Here is a 20,629-nt window from a genome sequence, read left to right on the forward strand (position 1 = left end):
GAAAGTTGCACTTTTCTAAGAATTTGTCCATTTCTTCCAAGTTGTCAATTTCTTTGGGCATAGAGTTGCTGACGGTAGTCTTTTACGGTCTTTTCTATTTCTGTGTTGTCTGTTGTGATCTCTCCATTTTCATTTCCAATTTTGTTGACTTTTCTCCCTTGGTTTCTTGATGAATCTGACTAATGGCTTTCCAATTTTATCTTCTTAAAGAACCAGCTTTTGGCTTTGTTGAATTTTGCTATGGTCTCATTTCTTTTGCATTTATTTCTGCCCTAATTTTTAAGATTTCTTTTCTCATACTAACTCTGGGGCTCTTCATTTCTTCCCTTTCTAGTTGCTTTAGGTGTAGTGTTAGGTTATTTATGTGACTTTTTTCTTATTTGTTGAGGTAAGCTTGTATTGCTATGAACCTTCCCCTTAGCACTGCTTTGACAATGTGCCATAGGTCTTGGGTTGCTGTGTTTTCATTTTCATTTGTTTCTATGCATTTTTAGATTTCTTTTTTAATTTCTTCTCTGATTTGTTGGTTATTCAGCAGCATGTTGTTCAGCCTCCATATGTTGGGATTTTTAATAGCTTTTTCTTCTGTAGTTGACATCTTATCTTACTGCACTGTGGTCAGAAAAGATGCTTCGAATGTTTTTTTTTTTTTTTTTTAATTTACCATGGCTAGATTTATGGCTCAGGAAGTGATCTATCCTGGAGAAGGTCCCATGTGCACTTGAGAAAAAGGTGAATTTCTTTGTATTGGGGTGAAATATATATAGGTATCAATTAGGTCTAACTGGTCTATTCTGTCACTTAAAGTTTATGTCTCCTTATTAGTTCTGTTTTCTTGACCTATCCATAGTTGTAGTTGGGTAATAAAGTTTCCCATTTTTATTGTGTTATTGTTAATTTCTCCTTTCATGCTTGTTCATATTTGTCTTACATATTGCAGTGCTCCTATGTTGGGTGCATATATATTTATAATTGTTATATCTTCTTCTTGGACTGAATTTTGATCATTATGTAGTGTCCATCTTTGTCTCTTTTCAGACATTGTTTTAAAATCTATTTTATTTGACATGAGTATTGCTACTCCTGCATTCTTTTGGTCTCTATTTGCATGGAATATCTTTTTCTACCCCTACTTTTTCAGTCAGTATGTGTACCTTGTTTCAAGGTGGGTCTCTTGTAGACAACATCTTGTTTTTTTATCCGTTCAGCCAGACTTTGTCTTTTGGTTGGGGCATTCAACTTATTTTCATTTAAGGTAATTATTGATAAGTATGATCCCGTTGTCATTTATTTTATTGTTTGGGATTCGAGTTTATACACCCTTTCTCTGTTTTTTGTCTAGAGAAGATCCTTTAGCATTTGTTGGAGAGCTGGATTGGTGGTGCTGAATTTGCTCAGCTTTTCTTGTCTGTAAAGCTTTTGATTTCTCCTTCATATATTAATGTGATCCTTGTGGTGTACAGTAATCGGGGCTATAGGTTATTTTCTTCCATCACCTTAAGTATGTCCTGCCATTTCCTTCTGGACTGAAGAGTTTCTACTGAAAGATCACCTGTTTTCCTTATGGAAATCCCCTCTGTGTTATTTGTTGTTTTTCCCTTGCTGCTTTTAACATTTGTTCTTTGTGCTTGATCTTTGTTAATTTTATTAATATGTGTCTTGGGGTGTTTCACCTTGGGTTTATCCTGTTTGGAACTGTCTGGGTTTCTTGGACTTGGGTGATTATTTACTTCCCCATTTAAGGGAAGTTTTCAACTATTATTTCCTCAAGTATTTTCTCATGGTCTTTCCTTTTGTCTTCCTCTTCTGGGACTCTTATGATTCGAATGTTGGGACATTTAACATTGTCCCAGAGGTCTCTGAGGTTGTCTTTGTTTCTTTCAATTCTCTTTTCTTTTTCCTCTCTGTTTCATTTTTTCTACCATTCTATCTTCTTCCTCATTTATCATATATTCTGCCTCTGTTATTCTCCTGTTGGTTCCCTCCAGAGTGTTTTTATCTCATTTGTTGCATTAATCATTATATATTGACTCTTTTTTATTTCTTCTAGGTCCTTGTTAAGCCTTTCTTGCATCTTCTGGATCCTTGTCTCCAGGCTATTTATCTGTAGCTCCATTTTGTTTTCAAGATTTTGTATCACTTTCACTATTATTATTCAGAATTATTTATCAGGTGGATTCCCTATCTCTTCCTCTTTTGTTTGTTTTGTTGACCATTTGTCCTAGTCCTTTACCTGCTGTGTATTTCACTGCCTTTTCATCTTGTTTATATTGCTGTGTTTGGGGTGGCCTTTCTGTATTCTGGTAGTTTGTGCTTCCTGTTTTTTGTGGAGGTTCCTTGTTACGGGTGGGGTCGGATGGGCAGCTTGTCAAGTTTTCCTGGTTAGGGAAGCTTGTGTTAGTGTTATGGAGGGTGGAGCTGGGTTTCTTCTCTCTGCAGTGGAATGAAGTGTCCCGTAATGAGTTTTGAGATGTCAGTGGATTTGGTGTGACTTTGGGCAGCCTACATAATGAAGTTCAGGGCTATTTTCCTCTGTTGCTGGAGAATTTGCATGTATGTATTCCTCTGGAACTTGCTGGCCCTTGAGTAGTGCTTGGTTTCAGTGTAGGTGTGGAGGCCCTCGATACCTCCTATCGATTAATATTCTCTGGATTCAGGGGTTCTCTGGTGTTTCAGGATTTGAACTTAAGCCTCTTGCCTCTGGTTTTCAGTCTTATTCTTAAAGTAGCCTCAAGACTTCTCCACCTATACAGCACCAATGATAAAATATCTAGGTTAATGATGTAAAATTTCTCCACAGTGAGGAACACTTGGAGAGGTACCCAGAGTTATATGAAGAAGAGAAGAAGGAAGAGGGAAATAGAGGTGGCCAGGAGGAGAAGAATGGGGATCAAAAGAGGGAAAAGAAAGCTAGCCAGTTATCACATCCCTATGTGTTCTCCACAGTCTGGATCCCTCAGAGATATACACAGAGTTACACAGAGAAGAGAAGAGGGAGGAAGGAGACAGAGGTGGCCAGGAGGATAAAAAGGGGAATCAAAAGGAGAGAGATAGATACACCCAGTAATCAGTTCCCTAAGTGTTCTCTACAGCCCATAACACACAAAGAGATTCACCAAGTTGGGTAGAAAATAAAAGGGGGAGGGGGAGATAACGGCCACCTGGTGGAGAAAACAGAGAGTCAAAAGGGGGAGAAAGCAATCATGCCAGTGATCTCGCTCCCAATTAAAAATGGGTTCTGAAGACTGGGTTCTTAAAGGTACAAAGTTGATAACAAATGCCAGAAAGCAAAATTTAAAAATCTAGAGTAGCAGTTAGATTCTTAAAAATACAATATTAAAAACAAAAAAGTCACAAAAATTATAATATATATATATACATATATATTAGTATATATATATTATATATTAGTAGTATATTAGTAGTATATATTAGTAGTATATATATATATATATATACATATATATATATATATAAAGTTTGTTTCAGAAATAGGTGTTTCTTTCTTTTTTTTCATTGCATCATAATAGTAGGTTATAAAAGTGAAAATTAAAGGAGTAATGACTTAAAAGTTTTAAAAAAATTAAAAATGATAATAGTAAAAATATGTCTAAGACTTTCTCTGGGGCTGTTGTGGACAGTGTGGGGTCAATTCATTTTCAGATAGCTCCTTGGTTCACCTTGTACTTCTCAAGGTCTATAGGCCCTTGCTATGTAGTCGGTGCTAACTACAGGATTTTAATCTATTGCACCTGTCACTTCCAAAGCGGTTCCCTCTGTTTATTTTAGTTCCTTTTGTTTGCTGGTCTCTTCAGGGTCTAATTTCCTCTCTGACACAAGAGGCACAGTGGTCGTCACTTGTTTTAGACTCGCTTGTTTAGTCATGCTTTGGGGAGGGGGGAAAACTGCAAACAAATATTACTGGCATGTGCTCACAGTGATTCAGCCACACTGGGTTTGTCCCCCACTCAGGGAGTGTGTACTTTCCCAGTCTACACTCTCAGACTCTAGGTTGCTCTGCCAGGAACTGTCTCATGAGGGCCCTGGTTTGCATACACTTTCCAGGTCTAAGCCACTCAGGTTCAGGTTCTTGGGTACTCCACAAAGACACAGACTTGGTTGGGCCTGCGTTTTGCGTCCGTCCCAGGTCCGAGCAGCTCAGGTGACCAGGTGCTTGGCACGCGTAGTCGCCCCCAGTTGAAGGTTGCAACTTATCCCTTTCCCTGTCCCATCAGCTCAGTTTTGTGGGTGTACAATGGATGTACCTTCTCAGGTGTGGCAAGTATCTCTTCTGGGGAGCTGATGTCTGGCTGCGACCCTCCCAGTGGATGTCAACCGTTCAGAATCCCAAGAAGTCTTGGCTAGCAATGACGTTTGCTTGCAGTTTGTTATAGGAAGCCTCCCTGGGGCCCTGATTGCCCCCTTCTGGCTCTGGCTGCCCTCACCTGCCTGTCTCCAGCAGAGGATGGGCCAGTCCACAGCCTGCTAGCTCTGCTCAGTCCTTTAATCTGTGAGTGTGCCTGGCAGTGTCTTAGGTTAGGGCTTTTCATGTGATTGTGGGATAGCTATCCCACAGTCTGGGTTGCTGGGTTGCTTGAGAAGCTAGTTCCCTCAGATTGCTCTCAGGGCATTCAGGCCTAGTCTTTACCCTAAACAATGCAGCCCACTCCTCCCTGTGCTTCTCCCTGCTTGCTAGTGAGGGATGAGAGCTTCTGGGCTGCTTCACCACTGGGAGTTGCTGTTAGGCATGTGTGGGTTTTAATTATTTATTTATGTTTCCTCCTGTTTATTTTGCCCTCTGAGATTCCAAGCCTCACCACAGACCAAACAGAGAGAGTGTTTCCTGGTGTTTGGAAACTTCTCTCTTTTTTAAGACTCCCTTCCGTGGGCCAGGGTGATCCCCTGGAGAAGGAAATGGCAACCCACTCCAGTATTCTTGCTTGGAGAATCCCATGGACAGAGGAGCCTGGTGGGCTACAGTCCACAGGGTTGCAAAGAGTCAAACACTACTGGGCAACTACATTTTCCCAAGATGGATCTCCATCCCTACCTCTTTTGTCTCTCTTTTTATCTTTTATATTTTGTCCTACCTCCTTTCAAAAACAATGGACTGCCTTTCTGGGTGCCTGATGTCCTCTGCCAGCATTCAGAAGTTGTTCTGTGGAATTTGCTTGGCATTCAAATGTTCTTTCAATGAATTTGTGGAGGAGAAAGTGGTCTCCCTGTCCTATTCTTACATTATCTTTGGACCGCCTCCTCTTACTTTTTGTAATACTGAGAATTCAAATCTACTGTTTACCCTATGTTTTCCTATCAACATTGATAATTGCTGTTTTGTGCTTTTTTTTTTTTTTTTTTTACGTTTTCTCCCCTCAGTGTTTAGGATAAGAAATTATTTTCTAAGATTATTCTAAAATCATAGTTAGTTATTATATATAATACTGCTGGTTTTAAGTTTCCTGCTGGAACATTTGTGCTATTTGTTCCTGCAGGGGCTTCTGTGATAAATGAGTAAAATGTTGACAAAATACACAGCCTATAATATATTTATCAATTAACATAATATATTGAGTCTGCTCATGTTAGTTAGAATTTCTGTAATGTGGCAACTACAAAATACAAAAAAGGACAAGAAAGAAGAGATATGATGTGGAGGAGGGCAGGAACCTGAACCACTGTGGCATGAAGGGAGAGCAATTTTGCTCAGTGATTTCTTTTGAAATATTTGGTACAAGAAGCTTAAAGTGATGAAAGAAAATTTTACATACTGAATTATGGAGAAGTGATTTTGATGTGCACATCATATAATTTTAACGTTCAGCTAGCCAGAAGAGCCTGATTATGATTGATGCACAGTATACTGTGCATCTGCTTTGTGGGTAGCTGTTATCCCAAGTCCAGCTAGTTGACCATTGTGCATGTGGTTCAGACATGTCCCTATGTTACTATTTGAATGTTTAAAACTGTACCCAATGTGAGTATAGCAACAGCTTTTTTAGAACAATATCTTTAAGTAAATGAGAGTTGTGATTTTATGGGCTCAAGTTTTCCTCATAAATATGAACCCCAACTGTTATAACAGAAAGAATAGTGAAAGATGAGCTAGATTAAGGAAGAGCCTTTCAGCAACAGGATCTGAGTTTTTGAGCCAGAAAGTTATTACATAATACTGGGATTCAGAAACAGTTCATTTAAGATCTTAGGGAGGAAGCAAAGAGTTTGGCCACCTAAATAAAGTTGACTAAAATTATATATATTCCAGATGTCCAAGCTGGTTTTAGAAAAGGTAGAGGAACCAGAGATCAAATTGTCAACATCTGCTGGATCATAAAAAAAGCAAGAGAGTTCCCAAAAAACATCTATTTCTGCTTTATTGACTATGCTAAAGCCTTCAACTGTGTGGATCACAATAAACTGTGGAAAATTCAGGAGATGGGAATACCAGATCACCTGTCCTGCCTCTTGAGAAACCTGTATTCAGGTCAGGAAGCAACAGTTAGAACTGGACCTGGGAAAATAGACTGGTTCCAAATAGGAAAAGGAGGAAGTACATCAAGGATTTTTATTGTCACCCCATTTATTTAGCTTATATGCAGAGTACATCATGAGAAATGCTGGGCTGGAAGAAGCACAAGCTGGAATCAATATGCCAGAAGAAATATCAACAACCTCAGATGTGCAGATGATACCACCCTTCTGGCAGAAAATGAGGAAGAACTAAAGAGCTTCTTGACAAAAGTGAAAGAGGAGAGTGAAAAATTTGGCTTAAAGTTCAACATTCAGAAAACCAAGATCATGGCATCTGGTCTTATCACTTCATGGCAAATAGATGGGGGAATAGTGGAAACAGTGGCTGACTATTTTTCTGGGCTCCAAAATCACTGCAGATGGTGATTGGAGCCATGAAATTAAAAGGCCCTTATTACTTGGAAGGAAAGTTATGACCAACCTAGACAGCATGTTAAAAAGCAGAGACGTTACTTTGCCAACAAAGGTCCATCTAGTCAAGGCTATGGTTTTTTCCAGTAGGCATGTATGTATGTGAAAGTTGGACTATAAAGAAAGCTGAGTGTCAAAGGACTGATGCTTTTGAACTCTGGTGTTGGAGAAGACTTTTGAGAATCTGTTGGACTGCAAGGAGATCCAACCAGCCGATCCTAAAGTAGATCAGTCCTGGGTGTTCACTGGAAAGACTGATGCTGAAACTGAAACTCCAATGCTTTGACCACCTGATATGAAGAGCTGACTCATTTGAAAAGGCTCTGATGCTGGGAAAGATTGAGGATAGGAGAAGAGGACAACAGAGTATGAGATGGTTGCATGGCATCATAGACTCAAAGGACATGGGTTTGGGTGAACTCCAGGAGTTGGTAATGGACAGGGAGGCCTGACATTCTGCAGTTCATTGGGGTCACAAAGAGGTGGACGTGACTGAGTGACTGAACTGAATTCAACTGAACTGAACATATACATATTCATATACATATGTGTGCGTCTGAGTTTATATGTGCGTGTATAAAACAAACAAGCAAACAACAACAGCAACAACAACAAAAAAACGTGAAATGGCTTATAATTCCTTTTAGTTATAATAGCAATGGGAAAAAATAAAATCCAAATAGTTCAGTTCAGTTCAGTCTCTCAGTTGAGTCCGACTCTTTGCGACCCCATGAATCGCAGCATGCCAGGCTTCCCTGTCCATCACCAGCTCCTGAAGTTTACTCAAACTCATGCCCATAGAGTCAGTGATGCCATCCAGCCTTCTCTTCCTCTGTCATCCCCTTTTCCTCCTGCCCCCAATCCCTCCCAGCATTAGGGTCTTTTCCAATGTACAATGATTCAAAACTCTACTTGGTTATTGAATATATGTAAAGTGGAAATACTTCATAATATGTTCTCTTGGTAGCATCTAAAATATGAAGACTCTTTTATATCATTCCCCTCTTTCTTTTTAATAAATATCTACCAATATGCAAATGTTTGTCCAGGTTTAATGACAAAAAAAGACATATGTATTGTTTCTATAACAGAAAATATTGATACCACACTTAGATTTCAGGATTATTTCCAATTCTGTGCTCCATTTCAACAGGAAATAGCCAAACACTCAAAGAGCTGGGGAACCTGAAAAAGAAATCTAGCCTGCAACTGAGATTTTCTGTCACATTTATGATGAAGCTCTAAGTCCAACACTTTGTTTCCTTTCTTGTTCTAAGCAATACCTTCTTAAGATTGAAAAGTATGGAGAGAGAGAGAGAAGTAGGAGATTGTAGACCTCCTCATGTTCCAAAAATAATTTTAATCAGAGAAGTTAGAAAAGTCAGAAACAAAGGAAAACAATCAAGCAATATAGAATAACAATGATTTAGCCATTAAGCAATGTCAAGAATCTTTAGTTCCTCCTCAAGAGCAATAGGTAACATTCTGCTCAATATTCTATGAGCAGTTTTAGAGACACTAAAGCCTCAACCAGGTTGAAATTTAAGTACATAGACCACAGAGTAGTTGGAATCAGATGATCGATGATGCTGACTCTCAATGTCCTCAGTAATAGGCCTGTATTAGAATGTCCTAAAACTGATCACACACCCCATGACCCACCCTTACACTGTCGTTAAAATCCTTCCCCTGAAAGTATTTGGGGAGTGTGGGTCTTTTAAGCCCCAGCTACTAGGACAACTTGCTTGGTTCTACGGTAAACACTACACTTGCTTTCACTGAAACCCACAGTCAGTTGATTGACTTTATTGCACAGAAGCGAATTGACCCAAGTTTGGTTTGGTAACAGTGCTGACTATTAAAAATGTGTGTATAGAAGGGTGATAAATCACTTTTATCTCAGGAACCAAGTAGATTTATTGATGTGATTTTTCTGTGTAAAAATGATTTAGGAATGAGATTTTTCAGGTTTCATGTTTTTGATTACTATTTATGTACGAATCCTGTATTTTAAGTTGATGCAGACGTAAACACTGGTTTAACATTACCCTTCAATTGCTCGGAGACCAGTGACTTTGTGATGTCACAGCTTTTTGACTTTGAGAACCACTGTGATGGTCTAGCGAGTTTCTCTCTGTAGGCCAGCCAAGCAGCATTTGAAGTTGCAGTGTGTTAAATCAGACAAACGAGAAAAGTATCTGAAGGAAGATTTTTCTGAGATGGCACACATTTCTTCAGAAATTCAAGATGTGCCTCCTAAAGATGAATCGACTGGTTCAGAAAAGTCCATTAGATTCTCTTTGTGTGATTACACACTTACTGGGGACTCAGTTTTGAGATCTGTGATTTAAGAATATGCTTTTCAGGCTTCGTCTGAGGAAGGTGTGATAAAAAGGCCACAATACACATTTTCTGTCTCTGAAACAGAGTTGAATGATTTTCTTTCACTCACTTTTCCTCAAAAACTTTGGAATATAGTTGAAAGTGATCAGTTTGAATGTATTGGTGGAATGAGAGTGGCACTTGTATAGTGATCAATGAAGAGCTCTGCAAGAAATAAATTTTGGAAGGAAAGTCCCCTTTCAGAAGATTTGAAACTGATAGTATGAAAAGTTTAGCTTGACAGCTTAACCTTTATGGGTTTAGTAAAAAGCAACAAACTTCTCAAAGATCTGCTTCATTAGCTGATTTTCTGGAAGAAGAAAACAACGTCTCTCTTTTGAGCAAGGTATTCCAAATTATTCACTTATTGGCAATATAAATCATGTGACCAAGAAAGCATGCTCACGAAAGCATGCTCACATATGTAGCTAAAACTGAATTTAAAATTGAAATGGTAAATTATTGAAGAAAAGTTTTTTGTTGTGTTTTTTTTTTTTAAGTTGATTACAGCTGGAGGTTAAAATATTTAATATTTAGCAAACTTTCCTAGCAAATTGAAACCAGATACAAGTCCTAAAGCTACTTAAAGTGGTACTTACTGTATATATACAATATATTTTTAGTTGAGGAGCATAATTGTTTCTAACATGTAATCTGTTAAAACTACTGATGGAGATGTTTTATTTAATGCTACTTAATTGGTATCATTAAAGGAATAAATTTTTACAGTTTAGCTTTGCTTGTCAGTTTTACCTTGGCTTATAAAGAAACTAAATACCTTTATCCTTTGATTTTAGTTACAGATATACTATAATCCAAATTTTAAAAGAGGCTACCCCCAACTTTTAGTAAGAATGAAAAGAAAAGCTGGGGTTAACAATGTGTCTCCAATATCTTCATTAGTTCGAGATAACAAGAAGAAGCATGTTATGTTAAAGCAAGGGTCAACATAAATGATTGTAACTCTGATTTTCTTCCTGAAACTAGTAGAGAGAGTGCATTTTCAGCCTCCTCAAGTTTAAGTGCATCTTTCATACAAAAGCCTTATACCAGCTAGATAGTTGCTAATACAAGTGCCCTAACTCTATGTAACTTTCCTTCCCCATCACCAATATCAGTTAGACAAACAGAAGAGCTTGCAGATCAATCTGCTGTTTTAAATCAGTTGAGCATTTTTTTTTTTAATTGGCACTCACATAGCAGCTACACTCAAGTAAATGGCCTCATTGAGGACTTTGCTACTACAATTACATCTACTTCTCAGAAGCATCATATCTCTAAAAATCAGTTCAGTTTAGTTCAATTCAGTCGCTCAGTCGTGTCCGACTCTTTCCGATCCCATGAATCGCAGCACGCCAGTCCTTCCTGTCCATCACCAACTCCCGGAGCCTACCCAAACCCATGTCCATCGAGTTGATGATGCCATCCAGCCATCTCATCCTCTATCGTCCCCTTCTCTTTCTTCCCCCAGTCCTTCCCTGTATGTCCATTACAGAGTAGTTATCTGGGCTGATGGTGGAGCCTTCTAAATTTCTAGTTAGGTATAGCGATATGTCATCCCATGACAGTCCTTTTCCTAACCTGCAACAGAAAGGCAACTCATGGTTCCTAGTGCCAATGATTGCTTATACATCTGCCTCCTCTCTTTCAAGTTAACTCATCAACAATCTTCATTATATGAAAACCATGCTAATTAAAACTGACCTATCAAATAAGTGTAAGATTATGGAGTCTAATGAAGATTAAAATTTACATTGGGAGATGTCAACAAATACCTACAATTCTTGTATTTAAATAATAGAGCTACATATTCATCTTCATCATTTCATTTTCTATTTTGAAACAATGAAGAGTAAAATGAGGCTTTATTTCAATGTCTGGCTATTTTGCTGCACTGTTTTATAAACTCTTCAGTTCAAGAAAATGTTAGTTATGCATCTTAGGTAAATGACACCTAATCTATTCTTTGTAAGCAAGAATATGAGAACAAAGGGAAAAGAGGTAATGGATATAAAGTTATTTCTGAAATCATCCCTGCTAAAATAAATGGTTGTCTAAATTAGGATGGTATGGGTGAAGGAAGAGATACAAATAAAAATTTTAAAAATGCAAATACACAGTAGGTACAATAGTGCATTCACAGTTACATCATATTATATTAGTTATAGGTAGAATCTTGAGGTTAGATGGTAGATTGATGGGGAAAGAGTGGGTATAGTGATTGACTTTATTTTTCAGGGTTCCAAAATCATTGTAGATGGTGATTGCAGACTTGAAATTAAAAGACGCTTACTCTTTGAAAGGAAAGTTATGACCAACATAGACAGCATATTAAAAAGCAGATACATTACTTTGCCAACAAATGTCCATCTAGTTAAGGCTATGGTTTTTCCAGTGGGCATGTATGGATGTGAGAGTTGGACAATAAGGAAAGCTGAGCACTGAAGAATTGATGCTTTTGAACTGTGGTGTTGGAAAAGACTCTTGAAAAAAAAAAAAAAGAAAAGACTCTTGAGAGTCCCTTGGATTGTAAGGAGATCCAATCAATCCATCCTAAAAGATATCAATTCTGGTTGTTCATTGGAGGGACTGATACTGAAGCTGAAACTCCAATACTTTGGCCACCTGATGTGGAGAGCTGACTCATTTGAAAAGACCCTGATGCTGGGAATGATTGATGGCAGGAAGAGAAGGGGAAGACAGAGGATGAGATGGTTGGATGGTATCACTGACACAACGGACATGGGTTTGGGTTGATTCCGGGAGTTGGTGATGAACAGGGAGGCCGGACATGATGAGCTTCATGGGATCGCAAAGAGTTGAACGTGACTGAGAAACTGAACTGAACTGAACTGTCTGCATTACAGAAGTACATGTCATATTTGAAAATATAGATATGTATGCCCAGAAGTGGTATTGTTGGGTCATATGGCAGTTATATTTCCAGTTTTTAAATAAATCTCCACACTGTTCTCCATAGTGGCTGTACTAGTTTGCATTCCCACCAACAGTGTAAGAGGGTTCCCTTTTCTCCACACCCTCTCCAGCATTTATTGCTTGTAGACTTTTGGATAGCAGCCATCCTGACTGGCGTGTAATGGTACCTCATTGTGGTTTTGATTTGCATTTCTCTTATAATGAGTGATGTTGAGCATCTTTTCCTGTGTTTGTTAGCCATCTGTATGTCTTCTTTGGTGAAATGTCTGTTTAGTTCTTTGGCCCATTTTTTGATTGGGTCCTTTATTTTTTCTGGAATTGAGCTGCAGCCTTTGCTTGTATATTTTTGAGATAAATCCTTTGTCTGTTGCTTCATTTGCTATTATTTTCTCCCAGTCTGAGGGCTGTCTTTTCACCTTACTTATAGTTTCCTTTGTTGTGCAAAAGCTTTTAAGTTTAACTAAGTCCCACTTGTTTATTTTTGCTTTTATTTCCAATATTCTGGGAGATGGGTGTCAGAGGATCCTGCTGTGATTTATGTCAGAGAGTGTTTTGCCTATGTTCTCCTCTAGCAGTTTTATAGTTTCTGGTCTTACATTTAGATCTGTAATCCATTTGAGTTTATTTTTGTGTATGGTTTTAGAAAGTGTTCTAGTTTGATTCTTTTACAGGTGGTTGACCAGTTTTCCCAGCTCCACTTGTTAAAGAGGTTTTCTTTTTTCCATTGTATATTCTCGCCTCCTTTATCGAAGATAAGGTGTCCATGGGTTCGTAGTGTTGGTTATTTAGAAACATGTTTAATCTCCATGTATTTCTCGGTTTGTGTGTGTGTGTGTGCATGCATGTGTATAATGTCTAGTCTCTTTAGGTTTTTTTTTGTTTGTTTGTTTGTTTTTTTTGTATATGATATCTAGTCTCATAGCATTGTTGTAGGAGAAGATACTTGATATAATTTCAATTTTCTTAAATTTACTGAGGTTTGATTCATAACCCAAGATGTGGTCTATCCTGAAGAATGTTCCATGTGTACTTGTAAAGAAGGTATATAAGGTAAATTCTTCTGCATTTGGATGGAATGTCCTGAAGATACCACTGAAATTCACTCCATCTTCTTTATCCTTAAGACTTGTGATTCCTTATTAATTTTCTCTTTTGAGAATCTGTCTATTGCTGTGAGTGGGGTATTAAAGTCTCCTACTATTATTTTGTTACTGTCAATTTCTCCTTTTTATCTGATAGTGTTTGTCTTATGTATTGAGGTGATTCTATGTGGGGTGCATAGATATTTACAATTGTTATGTATTTCTCTTTGATTGATTCCTTGATCATTACATAATGTCCTTCCTTCTCTCTTGTAATTTTTATATTAAGATCTCTTTTGTCTGAAATGCAGTTTATTTCTCCAGCATACTTTGAATTCCAATTTATAAGGAATATAGTTTAAATCCTCTCACTTTCAGTGTATATGTGTGTTGAGGTCTGATTGGTTTCTTGCACAGGATATATATATATGGGTCTTAACTTTGTATCCATTCAGCCAGGCTCTGTCTTTTGGTTGGGGTATTTAATCTATTTATATTTAAAGTAATTTTTGATATATGTTTATGTTCCTATTGACTTTTTTTATTTTTTTTTTTAAATTGTTTGGGGTTGATTTTCTAGATCTTTTTTTCTCCTCTTGTATTTCTTGACTATATAAGTCTGTTTAACGTTTGTTGTCAAGCTGCTTTGGTGGTACTGAATTCTCTTCAATTTTGCTTGTCTGAAAAGCTTTTTGTTTCTTCATCAATTTTGAATGAGATCCTTGCTGGGCACTATAATCTTGGTTGTAGACTTTTCCCATTCAATGCTTTAAATATATCCTGTCATTTCCTTCTGTCCTGCAGAGTTTCTGCTGAAAGTTCAGCGGTTATACGTATGGGATTTCCATTGTATGTTATTTGTTGCATCTCCCTTGATGCTTTTTTTTTTTTTTTTCCCTTCTGTGTTTACTCTGTGTTAGTTTGATTACTATATGTCTTGCCATGTTTCTCCTTGGGTTTATCCTTCATAGAACTCTGCACCTCGTGGTCGTGATTGACTATTTCCTTTTCCGTGTTAGGGAAATTTCCAACTCTAATCTCTTCAAGAATATTTTCATAGCCTTTCTTTCTATCTTGTTCTCTGGGACCTGTATAATTCGAATGCTGGTGAGATTCCCATTGTCCAGAGGCCGCTGAGATTATCCTCAGTTCGTTAAAGTATTTTTACTTTATTCTGCTCTTCAGAGGTTACTTTCACCATTTTACCTTCCAGCTTGCTGATTCCTTCTCCTGTTTCAGATATTCTGCTTTTGATTCCTTCTACAGTATTTTTAATTTCAGCAATTGTGTTGTTTGTCTCTGTATGTTTTCTCTTTGATTTATTGGTCTTTGTTAATCGATCCTTGCATGTTCTACATTTTGGTTTCAAGGTTTCGGATCATCTTTATTATCATTTTTCTTTCTTTCTTCACCCCCCCCCCCCCAGGTTGCTTGCCTATTAATCTTCATTTATTTGAACTCTTGTGTTTCTAGTTTGTTCCTTCATTTGTGTTTTACTTCTCTGCCTTTTCTTTCTTTCTTTTTAACTTTCTGTGTCTGTGTTCTCCTTTGCCCAGCCAAGTTTGAATTCTTTCTTCCATTTGGTTTCTGCTCTGCTAAGATTGGCTTAGTGGATTGTGTGAGATTCATATAGGGCGAGATTTTTATGTTTGTTTGTTTGTTTTTCCCTCTTAAAGGCTAGTTTAAATTAGTTGGTAATCTTGCCCACTGATGATTTGGTTTATATATTTTTTTGTTGTTGTTTACATTAGGCATCATGCAAAGGGTGCTACTGGTGGTTACTCCGGGGTGATACTGGGTCTTGTATTCAATGGTTTAATTTATATGAGTTCTCTCTACTCGATACTCAGTAGGGTAAATTATCTGGCCATATAGGGTCTTGGAAGCAGTACTCACATTCCAATGGCTCAAGGTTTGATCTCCACAAACTTTGTGGAAGTAAAGATTCCACAAGTGGTTTCTTAAGACATTAAGTGAGACCAAACAAATGTCCAAAAATGAGAAATCAACTATGAATCCCAGGCAAAAGGCAGTTACAAGATCAGACACATAATAATTAAAATAATGGAATATACACATTTACTTATACACCTGCAAGCAAAGGAAAAGCAGTTCAAAAAATAAATAAATAAATAATGTACAGTAGATTGACCTGGCAGAAAATGTAAAACAAAAATTATATAAAACTGTTAAGAAGAAAACTAATTAAAGCAAAACTGGAAACAAAACTAAAGCAAGGTGCTAAGTGGGCATAAAGCAATAAAATAAAGTATCAGATATGTTGCAAGGTAAGAAGAAAAAAAGAGCAAAGAAAAAAATATATAAAGGCAAAGTTATATATTGTTGGATGAAGAAATTTTATATCCATTAAAGATTAGTTGCAAAGGGCAAAGAGCCATAGGAATGGCAAATAACAAAATCAATGTAAAGAAATATAATAGGTTTTAAAAAATTAAAATTATAAAAAGAGAAAACAAAACAAATACAAGAAGACAATGGAAAAAAAGAGGAAAGCACCACAAAACACAAAGCCCAATGTAGAGGCAGAGATTTCAGCAACAACAAAAAATGTTGCTAAATATACACATATACATATAAACCCATAAGCAAAATCAAACATTCCAACAAAAGTAAAAGGAAGGCAAAAATTATACATACTGGTACAAAACCAGCCAAATATACCACAGACTGGGGAACAAAGCTAAAGCAAGGTGCCAATTCAGGAATAAAGCAATGAAAATGAAACTAAAAAATACTTTGAGAGAAAAGGGAAGGGAAGAATGAACGAATAGTTTTGCAAAGTAAGAGGCAGATAAGGAAGATTTATACACATTAAAGATTGGCTGCAAGGAGAAAAGAAAAGTAGGAAAAGCAAGCAAAGGAATAAATGTAGGAAAATAATAATAGGGTTAAAAATTAAAATTAAAAAAGAGGGGAAAAATAAGATAAACTCTGCAAAACTACAAAAGCCCAACATAGAGGAAGAGGTATATAACAACAGATGTGACTAAATAATAATAATAAATAAAGCTCAAAAGCTAAATTAGATTCCATATTACCAAAAAAGTAACAACTACAACACATGGGAGAAGAAAAAAAGAAAGGAAGGAAGAAAGAAAGAGAGAGAAAGAAAGAAAGAAATTCCAAAGAATCTACAGAAAAAGTCAAAATATTAGAAGGATAAATGTTTCTCTTGAGTGAATGTTCTCAGAGTCCTTTCCTTCACTCGGAGTCACAGTCCACCTCCCCTCCCTAAGATGCCCTCCAACACTCTGGAGGTTGCTAATCTAATTTCTGGAGCTACTTTGGAGGCAGCTCAGATTCTAATGTGGACCTACTCCTGTGTGTTCTTGATTCAAATGTCCACAGCTATCAGAACCAGTATTATTTCTTTTGTGCGAGGTATCAATTACCTTTTATATATTCCATTGACACAGAGTCTGGCTATATGATCATGTGGATTTAATCTATAGTTTGTACAGCTGGTGAGAGGTTTTTGCCTATTCGTCCTTAACCTCTCCCCCTGGGTTTCAATTATAGTTTTATTTCCAGCTCAGCATGTAGGTTGGCCATTAGGGTTTGTTTCTAAGGCTGACCTTGAGGACTTGGGTTTGCCCCATTAGGGCTAGGTTGTAGAGGTGGTGCAACTGCTTGTATCTCAGGGATTCTAGCAGCACCAGTTACTCAGACGGAATTAGCGGCTGGGCAGAAGGAAATATAGTACTCTAGAAGGATATGACAACCAGTATTGGACAATACTCTCCAGTATTTTTGCTTGGAGAGCACCACACTCTGACAGTGAAAATCTGGCAGGCCACAGTCTACTGGGTCTAAAAGAGAGGGAAACTGCAAGTGTGAAGCACAAGTAATGTCAGCATGGGGCTGATCAGGCCCCAGAGTCTTCCAGGAGTAGCCAATATTTTCAACATCAATTGCCGATTCTAAGGAGGTCCAGTGCAACTCCACCTCAGAAATAGTGAGTCAGATGATAAATTTGTGGATTTGTCTTGTGTACTTGCTTTTCCCTTGCTCCATTTTGCTTTCTTTTCAACTTTCCATTTAATTTTGATGTGACTTTTTTGGGGTCTGTGTTCATCTTTCTGGAACACTCTTTTCTTTCTCTCTCTAGATTTCTAAATTTCTCTCTTTCTTCAGATTTTTGGAACTGCTTAGCCATAATTTTATCTACATGATATCAACTGCTTTCTATTTCCTCCTCTCTGAGACTCAAAATATTGGGATGCTGCTATTTTGATATTCTCCCAGAGATTATTTAAACTGTCTTTTTAAAATGTCTTCATACATTTGCTCTTCCACTTGTTTTTTTTGTTGTTGTTGTTTGTTTGTTTGTTCTTTTATATAATCTTCCTGGTCACCTACACATCACCTACACATGCTACTGTATCAAGTTATCTCTGTTATTTCCTTCTAATGTGTTTTCTGTTTCTATATTTTATTCTTCAGGAGTGGTTCTTCCTTTCTTTCTTTCTTTCTTTTTTTTTCTTTTTCTATTATTTCTCAATTCTTGTTAAAATGTTTACTGTGTCCATCTGCATTTTCCCCTAACTGATTTGGCATTCCTATTATTTAGACTTCAAATACTATCTGTTAAATTATTTCTCTATTTCATTGTTGTTTATTCCTTTTTATTTTTTTCCTTTGTCTTTCTTTGAAAACAAATACACATGACATCTCATTTTGTTTATCTTTGTTTTTGTGAAATAAATTGAAATGAAACAAGGGTGGTCATGGTAAATAGAAAGGCCTTATGGGTGGATAGCCCTCTGTAGTCTACATTTGCCCTGTGGCTTTGGTTGGAGAACTGGACATGACAAGAGTGTGGGTCATGTGACACCCCAGTTTGTCCCAGCAGTATTCACATAGGTAGGAGAAGGGGTTGGAGATAGAGGGCTTAATGCTGCTGATAGGTGTTATGGAGCTCTTCTGTTCAGTGTCCAATAACAGGACCTGAGTTTGGGATTTTCTCCCAGATTACTGGAACAGAACTCTTGAAAGTTGAGTCTGAACTGACTCTGTTTCTCCTGAGTCCATTCTCTCCATTGTCTCAGGAATGGCAAATTCACCTCAAATGGGAGAAGCTATGGATCAGGAAGAATTAGAGTAGGTATTGAGCATGGTTTGGAGTATGTGGTACACACTGTGGTCATCCTAGGAAGCTGGTTATCATTCTGAGCAGATCCACTCTGATTCTTCTGCCTTGTTTCATAAATAAATAGATGTGTACATGCTATTCACTACTGGAATCCAAGTTTCTTAGAGCCCTATTGTTCATTACACAGACTTTCAAACCAGCTGAGTGGACTCATCTTCCTGATGTCAGATTCCAGGCCTAGGGTCCCTTTATACACTCTGAATCCGTCACACTGTGGTGATTCTGTAAGCCCGTCATATCCATCTTCTTATATGTGTTGTTTCCTTGGTGTCCAGCTCCAAACATGATAGCTTATAGTTGTATAAGTAAATGCACATATTCCAATTATTTAATTACTATGTGTCTGATCTTCTCTTTTGTCTGGGATTCATATTTGGTTTCTCATTTTTGGACATTTGCTTGATCTCATTTAATATAATAACAAACCAATTGTGGAATCTTTATTTATGACCAGAGATCAAGCCCTGAGACACTGGAATGGGAAAACTATTTCTAAGACCTTAGACTAGCAGATAATTAACACTCAGTTCAGTTCAGTCTGTCAGTCATATCTGACTCTTTGCTACCCCATGAATTGCAGCAGACCAGGCCTCCCTGTCCAAAGCCATCTTCCTGAGTTTACTCAAATTCGTGTCCATCGAGTCAGTGATGCCATCCAGCCATCTCATCCTCTGTCATCCCCTTCTCCTCATGCCCCCAATCCCTCCCAACATCAGGGTTTTTTCCAATGAGTCAACTGTTCACATGAGGTGGTCAAAGTATTGGAGTTTCAGCTTCAGCATCAGTCTTTCCAATGAACAGCTAGGACAGATCTCCTTTAGGATGGACTGGTTGCAGCTCCTTGCAGTCCAAGGGACTCCCAAGAGTCTTCTCTAACACCACAGTTCAAAAGCATCAATTCTTCAGCACTCAGCTTTTTTTATAGTCCAACTCTCACATCCATACATGGCCACTGGAAAAAACCATGGTCTTGACTAGATAGACCTTTGTTGGCAAATTAAAGTCTCTGCTTTTTAATATGCTATCTAGGTTGGTCAAAACTTTCCTTCCAAGGAGTAAGTATCTTTTAATTTCATGGATACAGTCACCATCTGCAGGGATATTGGAGCCAAAAAAAAAAAAAAAGTCTGATACTATTTCCACTATTTCCTCATTTATTTCCCATGAAGTGAGGGGACCAGATGCCATGATCTTTGTTTTTGGAATGTTGAGCTTTAAGCCAACTTTCTCACTCTCATCTTTCACTTTCATCAAGAGGCTTTTTAGTTCCTCTTCACTTTCTGCCATAAAGGTGGTGTCATCTGCATGTCTGAGGTTATTGATATTTCTCCTAGCAATCTTGAGTCTAACTTGTGCTTCTTCCAGCCCAGCATTTCTCATGACGTTCTCTGCATATAAATTAAATAAGTAGAGTGACAATATAGAGCCTTGACATACTCCTTTTTCTATTTGGAACTAGTCTGTTTTTTCACGTTCAGTTCTAACTGTTGCTTCCTGACCTGCATACAGGTTTCTCGAGTCAGGTCAGGTGGCCTGCTATTCCCATCTCTTTCAGAATTTTCCAGTTTATTGTGATCCACACAGTCGAAGGCTTTGACATAGTCAATAAAGCAAAAATAGATCTTTTTCTGAAACCCTGTTTTTTGTTTTTGTTTCTTTTTTTTTTTTTTGGTTAATGATCTAGCGAATGTCGGCAATTTGATCTCTGATTTCTCCGCCTTTTCTAAAACCAGCTTGAACATCTGGAAGTTCATGGTTCACATATTGCTGAACCCTGGCTTGGAGAATTTTGAGCATTACTTTACTAGCGTGTGATATGAGTTCAATTGTGCGGTAGTTTGAGCATTTTTTGGGATTGCCTTTCTTTGGAATTGTAATGAAAACTGATCTTTTCCAGTCCTGTGGCCACTACCGAGTTTTCCAAATTTGCTGGCATATTGAATGCAACAGTTTCACAGCATCATGTTTCAGGATTTGACACAGCTCAACTGGAATTCCACTACCTTCAGTAGCTTTGTTCATGGTGATGCTTTCTAAAGCCAACTTGACATCACATTCCAGGATGTTTGGCTCTAAGTGAGTGATCACACCATCATGATTTTCTGGGTTGTGAAGA

At 37.6% G+C, this 20,629-nt stretch overlaps 1 pseudogene; it reads left to right on the forward strand.

Moving 5' to 3' along the window:
- Positions 1-9,158: 9,158 nt before the first annotated feature.
- On the forward strand, positions 9,159-9,700 carry LOC133052964 (heat shock transcription factor, Y-linked-like; annotated as a pseudogene).
- The last annotated feature ends 10,929 nt before the right edge of the window (positions 9,701-20,629 follow it).

The sequence above is a fragment of the Dama dama genome, chromosome X, assembly GCF_033118175.1.
Source record: "Dama dama isolate Ldn47 chromosome X, ASM3311817v1, whole genome shotgun sequence".
NCBI lineage: Eukaryota > Metazoa > Chordata > Mammalia > Artiodactyla > Cervidae > Dama > Dama dama.